Genomic DNA, 11,104 nt, shown 5'->3' with positions numbered 1-11,104 from the left:
TTCCTGTGCAGCCTAAATCCTCTGGATGCATTCCACCCCATGAGTGGTAGATTATTTAATAATATTATTTCAGTGTTGGTTAATTACATTTGATTATTCTATGAATATGTAATATGTTGATATTAGAAGAATCTGGTCGGCGTGTATGGGGGAAATTTCTGTACTAATTCTGTGGATTCTATAAGTCCAAAATTATCTCAAAAAGCCTTTTAAAATGTAGGGTAAACACAAAAGAATAGAAAAGGTGCATAATTTCTAAATTAGAAGAGAAGAAATCAATGGACAAAGGAGAAAAAAAGGCAAATTAGAGAGACCTAGAGATGGCAGGACAAATAGAAGGCATGATATGGTAGGTAAAATTCCAAATTGTATAAGTAATTATTCAAAAAGTAATTGGGGCCAGGTGCGGTTGCTCACGCCTGTAATCCCAGCACTTTGGAAGTCCGAGGCTGGAGGATTGCTTAAGCCCAGAAGTTTGAGACAAGCCTGAGCAACATAGAGAAACCCCATCTCTACAAAAAATACAGAAATATTAGCCAGGCATGGTGGCATGCACCTGTGGTCCCAGCTACTTGGGCTGAAGTGGGAGGATCACCTGAGCCTGGGGAGGTTGAGGCTGCAGTGAGTCATGATTGCACTACTGCACTCCAGCCTGGGTGACAGGGTGAGACCCTGCCAATAAATAAACAGATAAATAAATAAATGTAACTGGGTTAAATTATCCAATCAAAGTACAAGGATTTTCAGACTGAATAGAAATTCAGAATACAGCTCTGTGTTGTTTTTTAAGTAAATATAAGTAGAAAAGTTGAGGCCCAAGGGGAGAGGGATTTTTCTCTTGCTTTGTTTACTGCTGAATCTGTTGCCTACAGCTATGCTTTCCAGTATGAGGGTCACTAGCCTTATATGTCTACTGAGCACTTGAAATGTGGCTAGTGTCACATTTTAAAATTTAAAAACTGAAGAAAAGTAGCATGTTTTCCATTAAACCCAACTTTATAGTTTGGTTAGGGCAACATTTCACTTTAACCATTGCATCATATAAGACATTGTTATAGAGTGTATGTTGAGCATGTAGGTCAACTCTAGTATTACATGTAAATATATCATCAATCTTGTCAGTTACAAACAGGTTTTTCAATTTGGATGTTTTGTTCCTATGCACTGATTTATTTAAATATTTTTGCAGACAGTGAAAGTTACAAAGATATATAAATTTTAATTGGTAATAAAATTTAAATACTTATTTTAATTATATAATCAAATTATTTTCTCTAGCTTAAAAAATAGGCCAGGCGTGGTGGCTCACTCGTATAATCCCAAAACCTTGGGAGGCCGAGGCGGGCAAATCACCTAAGGTCAGGAGTTCAAGAGCAGCCTGGCCAACATCTACTAAAAATTAAAAAAATAGCCAGGCGTGGTGGCACATGCCTGTAGTCCCAGCTACTAGGGAGGCTGAGGCAGGAGAATTGCTTGAACCTGGGAGGCAGAGGTTGCAGTGAGCCAAGAGCATGCCACTGCACTCCAGCCTGGACGACAGACTGAGACTCTGTCTCCAAAAAATAATAATAATACGAAGAAGAAGAAGCAGAAGAGGGAGGAGGAGGGGGAGGGGGAGGAGGAGGAGGTGGAGGCTGGGCGTGCTGGCTCACGCCTGTAATCCCAGCCCTTTGGGAGGCCATGGCAGGCAGATCACCTGAGGTCAGGAGTTCAAGATTAGCCTGCCCAACATGGTGAAACCGCATCTCTACTAAAAATACAAAAAATTAGCCGGGTGTGGTGTTAGGCGTCTGTAATCCCAGCTACTCAGGAAGCTGAGGCAGGAGAATCACTTGAACCCAGGAGGTGGATGTTACAGTGAGCTGACATCGCCACTGCACTCCAGCCTGGGCGACAAGAGTGAAACTCCGTCTCATTAAAAAAAAAAAAAAAAAAAAGAGAAGAACAAATTTTTACATTTAAATTGGATTCAGTGGAGATGTCAAAGGCACTACTATGACTGGAATGAATAAAGAGTCTGGAAGAAGGTATGTTACAAAATTCACAATGAATGGCAATTGCAATTTATTAGGGCAGAGCAAAATGAAAAGACTTTTTATCTGTTGTATAAAAACACTAAGATTATAAAATACACAGTAATGGGAGACATTTTTAGCAAAAACATAGTAAATATCATAAGAACTTTCCTCTCAACAGTCAAAAAGAATTGACCAAATTAATTGCCTGAATTCAGGATTAAAAGTACAACAAAAAAATTTAAATGATATCTGACAGGATCCAAGTTTGTAAATATGCTCATTTATAAAAGGTCTTGGATTCTTATACACACACACACACACACACACACACACACCCTCTAACAATTTTTTTAGATGGAGAGATTGTAAAATAAACTATTATATCATTTATGGAAATGTTAAAAAATTATGAAGAAATGGCTAAAAACAATATTTTTAAAAAGTAAAAGATTTTCAATTAAATTACCAAACAAGTGTGTGTAGAATGCAGTATCTTTTTAACAATATCAAAAATCAATTGATTCAAAATTTAAAATGTTGCAAATAGGTTTCTTTAGCTAAGACAAATCAGGTAATATAAGAAATACTGCCCATATTTGGGTATATTGTGTCTCAACTTCCAAATTTACAGAGAAATATCAATTCATGGCCTAAGAATCAAATTCATTATGTGGTTTGTTTGTTTGTTTGTTTGTTTTTGAGACAGAGTCTCATTCTGTCACCTAGGCTGAAGTGCAGCAGTGGGATCTTGGCTTACTACAACCTCTGCCTCCCAGGTTCAAGCAATTCTCCCGCCTCAGACTCCCGAGTAGCTGGCACTACAGGCATGCACCACCACGCCCAGCTAAGTTTTGTATTTTTAGTAGAGATGGGGTTTCACCATGTTGGCCAGGCTGGTCTCAAACTCCTGACCTCAAGTGATCTGCCTGCCTCTGCCTCACAAAGTGCTGGGATTACAGGCATGAGTCACCGCACCCAGCCAATTCTTTTATTTATTTATTTTTACAGTTGTTGGAAAATAATTTCAAGGAAAAAAAAGTTAATTTATATCATGAGACAAAGCTCTAGCTATGTTAGGTCAAAATTCAAATTTATTGGCATTTTGAAATAAGTGACTCATGATTTCTTATTGCTTCATTCCACTGTATGATAGATATTAAAAATATCTGGGCTCAATTTTCTGAAGCAAACTCTATGAAGAGGTAATGGATATAGTGATTGAAATTATTCCGTGTATCCATGCAAATTCTGTGAGTCATTGCCAGTTTATGAAACAATTGAAAGAAATAGAAGAGAATGAATTTAGCTATCTTGTGTTCTTTCTCAATATTCATTGGTTGAGTTATGGAAGAGTTCTATAAACATTACAAAGTTGTACAAATATTCCATAATCAAAGAGAAAAATACAGCTGTGTGATTTATGCTTTCTTATCAATATCACAGTGCATGTGAACAAACTAAATTTGAAACTCCAAGAAAATCAAAAGCTTGTGACCTATTTAGACAAGTACAAGGATTTTTACTGAAATTTAAACTTTTGGTAATACAAACCAATAATAATGATTTTACACATTTTTAAAAGAGTTTACATTTTCTAACAAATCAGTATGCAGGAGATTTTAATTAAATCAAAAGTATTATATAAATTAACTAAGAACTACAAGAAAAATTTGAACACTATTGATATTGAGAGAAATTTCAAGTTGCTTTTCAACTTATGAAATACTCTTTTTGAATTTAATGTCAATACCACTGAGTCAACGTAAGATTAGTGAATGTACTTTACTTGAACAGACATAGTTTTGAAACTGATATGCTTTTGCTTTCAAAGTCAAATCAATTATTTTCTAAAAAATATGAGGCATTTTTTTTTAATGTGAATGTGACCATTAAAGGAAAGTGATTTTTTTTTCAGGTACTCAATTTAGGTTACTGGAAAACTTTCAAGTATTTTTGTGTCAAGAACTGTAAGTGGTCTGAGATTGTACCCTGCTTGTAAGATAAATCAACCTTCCACAGTTTTATAGATACTGGTAAAAAGGCACAGAACCCCTGGGTTCAAGACAAAGGAGTATATTAATCACAGCAATAGCAATAGTCAGAGAATCAGTATTTCTTTGAACCAATTTCTGCCTGATTCCTACAGAGCAATACAAAGAGGGTCAAATGACATCTGTATACACAGCTGATTGTCTTATAGGTAAGGAATCCTTAGTTCAGGGAACCTAAATATTTTACAATGGTGGTAAACAATGCAAAGCAACTTCACTGTACACTGGTTACCAACTTACCTGAGTTAAGAAAAAACACACTCATATGCCACAAGTTACATGAAATGATTTATTAATTGCAGATAGGCAGCAAGAGACAAAAGAAGCCCAGGATCCATTGTGAGCCAGTCCCTGAAAGCTCTATTTACCTAGGGCACATAGAGTCTCAACAATGTGTGCCCTACTTGCACCACAGCTGAGGGACCCTGAAAGGCAGCCCACCTTGGGTTATATACCTTGGGGTCATATACCTTGGGGTCATAACACACAGGGCTGGAGCTTTGAAGGACATCCTGTTCTGAGGGATGGGGAAGAGAGACTATATATAATAGAGCCTACGCAGTCCCTCCTCATCTTAGAGTGTTGCATTCCCAGTACATTCTACAGTCACTTTTTGAGGATTACAAGCCAGAAAGGAGGAGGAACTGGGTGGCATAATGCTACCTGGAGAACTTTCCTGCAAGCACAGCTGCACATTAACTTTATGATCTGGACAATAAGCATACCTACCTCATGCTTCAGAGGGAGACACTATGTCAGTCTTCCAAGGCTATTTGATATACAGACATACTTTAAAGATAGTTCAGAACAAAGACAACCAGTGCCTCTGCTCACAAGATGTTCAGAAATATGAGAGACCCATGGAGAATTGTCTCCCCATATTTTGGAACAACTTGGGAATGTGAATCTTTTTTATTGTAAAATTTATGAAATCTAATATAAATCAGGTATTTCCAATGATATGTTAACATTCAAATTGAGATATACTGTAAGTATAAAATTCACAATAGACTTTGAAACCTTAATATAAAAAAGAATAAACTATTTCATTATTAGTTATATTAAATATGTGTTGAAATGACAACATATTAGGTATATTGGTTTAAGTAAAATTAATTTCACCTGTTTACTTTTTTAAATGTGACTACTAGAAATTTAAAAATTTTATATGACACTCATATTGTTTCTATTGAACAGCTCAGCCTCAGGCTGTCTAATTTTTACTGGACAGCTCTAGAATGATTGAATGACTAAAGACTAGAAGTTGGAAGGGGTCTTTGCCTGAGTCATCTGGAAAATAGAGACTCAAACAAAGCTTAATTGTTAATATTTTGGGGGGTGAGGTTCCATCCCAGAATAGTAAGAGTGTAAGAAAAGGGAAGTGAGGCTGAGAAAGAAGGGAAGAACATTTGGGCAGTTACGGGAAAAGCCCGACCCCACTTGCTGTGGCATGGAACTTCATCTGAGATTGGAAGTGATGATAGGAGCCAAAATCACAATGGGACTGATTGAGTTAGGCCTATGTTCTAGCAGGACTGAGGCTCTTGTCATGGTGGGTTGTCTTGGATTGTAGTTACTGTAATTTCCCGACGACAATTAACACTGGGCATGGAAGTGGTAAGAGATGCTCCACTGACTCCCTTCGGTTCCAGACAGACCCTCCCTGCTTTCATTAGGTAGTAGCAACTCTAGCTCAGAGTTCATTACCCTAGCCAGTGCATTAACTTCATTTTTCACCTGCTTGCTCAATAGAATGAGTAACCCAAAGTGACTCCACTTATTACACTTATTAGTTATAACTTATAATTGGGTAGAACTCCGTACCGCCTAACCTAGCCTAGTCAGCAGTTTCAGGGTCAGGATTATCTCCAGCAGTATCAGATCTGCTTGATGTCATGACACAAGTGTTTGAACAGCTTGCATGATTGTCTTGACCTGCTTGTAGTTCTGGTCCCCACTCAAAGTATATAGTATATGCTTTCTCCAAATTCCAAAGAAACCCAGAAACCATTATGCCTCTTTCTTTTTCTTTCTTTCCCTCCCCTCTCCTCTCCGATCCCCTCCCCTCCCCTCCTCTCCCTTCCCCTCTTCTTCTTCCCTTTCCTTCTTTCTTTTTTTTTTTTAAGACAGGATCTTACTTTGTCACCCAGGCTGGAGTGCAAGTGCAATCACAGCTCACTGCTCACTGCAACCTACACTTCCCAGGCTCAAGCAATCCTCCCACCTCAGCCTCCCAAGTAGCTGGAACTACAGGTGCACACTACCATGCCTGGCAAATTTTTGTATTTTTTATGGAGACAGAGTTTTGCCATGTTGTCCAGGCTAGTCTTGAACTCCTATGCTCAAGTGATCCTCCAGCCTTGACCTCCCAAAGTGCTGGGATTACAGGTGTGAGCCACCATGCTTGGCCTATGCCTCTTTATTTATCATAGATGGCACAGTATTCTACCACCTGTCTTTACCTTATAACACATGTATTGGATTGTTGGATTCTTCAAAATTTCAACAATATGGTAGGCCTCTGAATCTCTATGGAATTATTTCTCACTACGTACTTACTTGGGCATGTAGGGTATTTGCCACTTCTTGCTCATAAGTCACATTAGCATCATGCCACTCATGTAGTCGACCAGAATTATGTTTTGCAGAATGTCAAGATGAAGTTACCTGAAAATGATGACAGAACAAGAGAAGGAGAAAGCAGCCTGGATCACATGTCGGCTTTGGCCTGCCTCTTTCCTGTTCTATGGCTGTGACCTGTACCCTCCCTGAACCCTCCTTGGAAGGAACAACTTGGCTAACCTGATTAATGCTTAGCTGCCAAAAGATTGAGTTCTCAATGAAAATCATATGGTAATTTTAGTAATACCTTTGTGTATGACCTTGAAAAATACAGAACAAATTTCTAATGCATTTGAGGAAGTAATAAAGTTTAAAAGAGTTAGAAGGTGCGGGAAGGAAGCAGCTTTTTTTATCTGAAACTTGGCTGTCAATCATACAGAAGGGCTGGGCTCCCAGCTAAACCTCACCCGTATGCCTGAAACCGCGGCCCCAAGTGAAAACAGCTGACCCCGTTTTTCTGCCCAAATGTTACCTTTTTGGCCTGCCATGCTCCTATCCTGTGCCCATAGAAGACTTCAGCTGGCAGAGCAACACAAGCGGCTGAGCAGTGAGCAGAGAAGAAACTGAGCGTTGGAGACTATGGATAGACGTGGCTAACTTCAGACAGGGCGGCTTCAGAGAGGGACAGCCAGGCTTCAGGGAGAAAGAGATCATTTTCCCGACCCCTTTTCAGTCTCCCTTTCTGCTGAGAGCCACCCACTGCTCAATAAAGTCTTCTGCGTTCATCAACCTCTCAAACAGTTCGTGTGACTTGATTCTTCCTGGATGCTGGACAAGAACCTGGGTGCTGAGAGGTCAGAGGCTGCCACCTTGACCCTCCAGTGAGCTGGTTGGCACTTCCCTGTCCCTGGACGGCTGAGCTGACAGTGCACTGGTCATAACACGCTTGGACTCTGGCCAGTTCCAGTGTTTGTTCGCTTCAGTTCCTGCACTTGCTTGCTCGCACCCTCCCTCCTGAGAGGAGGAGTGGCCAGCGGCGGGCTGAGTGAAAGAGCCACTCCAGTTCCGGCCTGCGAAGGGGGTCAACAAAGTATCCCATCGCATCAAGATACCTCTGAATATGAACAGCTAGGAATCTGATGGCTGCAAAGATGACTATTACCCAAATTGTGAAGAAGAGAAAGAGAAGGAAAACCAGAACCCTGAAGATACACAAAATTATTATGTGCAAGTAGCCAATGACATGGGGCAGCAGGGATTTGATACTTTTGATACTGAGGCATACCAGTGGTAATCATTCCAACCTACAGGAGTTCAAGGGCATCCTAAACAAGTACATAGCCATATTAGTCTTAATGCTACTATAGGAAATTATATAGGAAAGAAAAATCTTTTCAATAAATGGTGCTGTAAAAACTAGATGGACATATGGAAAAAGATTAGTCTCAATCCTTACCTCATGCTACACAAAAAACTAATTTTGAGATGCATCATGGACCTAAACTCAAAAGCTAAAACTAAAAGGCTTCTAGAGAAAAACAGAAGAATATCTTCATGACTGTGGGGCTGGCAAAGATTTTTCCCATGTGACCAAAAAGTACCAACCTCAAAAAAACTAACACATTGGATTTAATCAAAATGTAAAACCATAAGAGACACCGTTAAGCAAATGAATAAACAAGCCAGGACCAAAAGAAAATATTTGTAATACATACATCTGACAAAGGATGTGTATCTAGGGGATAGAAAGAATTCTTACAACTCAGTAATAAAGATAACTCAGTTTTAAAATTTGTCAAACAGACATTTGTAAGCAAAAAAAAAGCTCAACTTAAAACGCATACTTTATGCAAAAATTAACTCATGATATTATGAACTTATATGTAAAATATAAAACCATAAAATGTTTAGGAAAAAATAGGAGAAATTTCAGGACTTAGGACTAGCAAATAAGTCTTTGACATGACATACATCTTCCTCTCACACAATCTGTAAAAGAGAAAATTGACAAATTGGATCCACTGTAAATGAGAAAGACGCTTAGGCAAACATTTTAGAAAAGAAAAAAAAGTACAAATGACCAAAAAGCACATGAAATGGTAGTTACACAAGTATGTACATTTGCTAAAACTCATCAAACTGTACACTTAAGATGTGTGAATTTCAATGTATATAAACTATTTTTCAATAAAAATAAAATTTAAAAAAGAATATTTTTATAAGTTGAACAGAGAAGCAATATTCATGTTGATAAAGATCAATTATTTCCCTTCCTACCTTACACTCACTGTCAGAATCATAACTGTGAGATTCAGAAAAACAAAGATAAAGAGGACACTCTAAAAGTTTCCAGGAAAAATTTCTAGTTCTTCTTAAAAAACGAAAAGAAGGAAGGAAGGAAGGAAAGAAAAATAAGCAAATAAAGACAGGGGAAAAAAATTAGACATCTCATCAGCCATAATGAAAGCTAGAATATGGTAGGGTAAAGGTCTTCAAGGTTTAAAAAAAAATAATTCCTCTTGAACCTAGAATTATTTACTCAGTCAAACTATCAACAAAGTGTAGTGTCAAAATAAATTCATTTTAAGACATAAAGGGATTCCTGAAATCTACATTACTCGTACCTGAAAATAATTTTTTCAAATTAAGATATAATTCACATACCATGAAGTCTACCGTTTTAAAGGGTACAATTCAGTCGATGTTAATATATTCACAAGGTTGGGCAATCATCTCCAGTGTCTCTTTCCAAAACATTTCATCACATTATAAACACCATACCAATTAGCAGCCATTCCCATTCCTCCAATACCCAACCACTGGCAAGCACTTATCTCTTTTCTGTTTCTATGGATTTGCTTATTCTGTACATTTCCTATAAACGGAATCATACAATATGATGTCACAATCAGCATTCTATTTCTTTTAATGGCTGAATAATATTCCATTGCATGCATATATCACATTTTGTTTATACATGAGCCAATTAATAGACATTTGGGCTGTTTCTACTTTTTGGCTATTATAAATAATACTGCTGTGAAGATCTGTGTGCAACTTGTTGTATGAACCTATATGTTTAATTCTTTTGGGCATATATGTAGGATTGAAAGTTCTGGGTCATATAGTAACTCCACATTTAATTTTTTGAGGAACCACCGACCTCTTTTGCACAGAAGCCATACCATTTTAGATTTCCACCAGTGATGTACAAGAATTCTAGTTTTTCTACATCCTCGCAAACACCTGTTATTGTCCATATTTTTAATTATAGCCATCCTAGTGGGTGTGAAATGGTATGTCATTTTGGTTTTGATTGGCATTTCCCTAATGTTATGATCTGCTCCCACTCACTGACCCCAATATTAACATGTTGAAATTCTAACACCTAAGGTGGTATTATTAGGGGTTGGAAAGCCTTTGAGATATGATTAGGTTATGAGGGCTCTGCCCTCATGAATGGTAATAGTGCCCTTATAAAGGAAGCCTGAGAAGTGCTCCTTTGTCCCCTCCATCATGTGAGGACACCATAAGAAGGTGCCATCGATGAAGCAGAAAGTGGGCTTTCACCACCCACTGAATCTGCTGGTGCCTTGATCTTAGACTTCCCACACTCCAGAACTGTGAGAAATAAATTTCTTTTGTTTATAAGCTATCCAGTTTATGGTATTTTGTTACAGCAGCCTGAATGGACCAAGGAGCCTAATAAGTAATAATGTTGAGCATCTTTTTATGTGCTTAGTAGCCATGTATATGTTTTCTTTGGATAAATGTTTATCCAAATCATTTGCTCATTTAAAAAAAATAGACTTTATTTTATATAGCAATCTTAGATTCCCAGCAAAACTGAGTGGAAAGTACATAGTTCCAGTACACACCCTGCTCAGCACATGCAGACTCTGCTCCCCCACCCCCTGCTTCTTAATCAACATCCTTAGCAGAGTAGTACATTTGTTACAATTTATGAACCTGCATTGACATATCATTATCACCCAAAGTCCATAGTTTACATTAGATTTCCCTCTTGGTGTTTTACGTTCTATGGATTTGGACAAATTATAATGACATGTATCCACCATTCTAGGATCACAGAGTATTTTCACTTCCCTAAAAATCCTCTGTGACCCACCTGTTCATCCCTTCCTCCCTGCAATTTTTGGCAACCACTGATGTTTTTACTGTCTCCCATAGTTTTGCCTTTCCCAGATTTTCATATAGTTGGAATCATACAGTATGTAGACTTTCAGATAGGCTGCTTTCACTTAGTAATATGCACTTAAAGCTGGAGTGTAGTGGTACAATCTTGGCTCACTGCAACCTCTGCCTTCCAGGTTCAAGCAATTCTCCCACCTCAGCTTCCGAGGTAGCTCCAGCTACAGGCGTGGGCTACCACGCCTGGATAGCTCCCCCCCCACCATTTTTTTTTTTTTTTGAGATGGAGTTTTGCTCTGTCACCCGGTCTGGAGTGCAGTG

The 11,104-nt window shown here is 38.3% G+C and overlaps 1 long non-coding RNA gene across 1 annotated transcript; it reads right to left on the bottom strand.

Moving 5' to 3' along the window:
- Positions 1-6,168: 6,168 nt before the first annotated feature.
- On the bottom strand, positions 6,169-9,499 carry LOC103890471 (uncharacterized). Its single transcript, XR_008524226.1, has 3 exons — positions 9,296-9,499; positions 7,164-7,701; positions 6,169-6,736 (listed from the first exon to the last, which is right to left on the bottom strand). It is a non-coding gene; the product is annotated as an uncharacterized LOC103890471 (long non-coding RNA).
- Between the last annotated feature and the right edge of the window lie 1,605 nt (positions 9,500-11,104).

Source organism: Pongo abelii, chromosome 3 (assembly GCF_028885655.2).
Source record: "Pongo abelii isolate AG06213 chromosome 3, NHGRI_mPonAbe1-v2.0_pri, whole genome shotgun sequence".
Classification (NCBI taxonomy): Eukaryota; Metazoa; Chordata; class Mammalia; order Primates; family Hominidae; genus Pongo; species Pongo abelii.
Note: the sequence above shows the minus strand (reverse complement) of the source record. Positions and strands in the feature narration are given on the sequence as shown.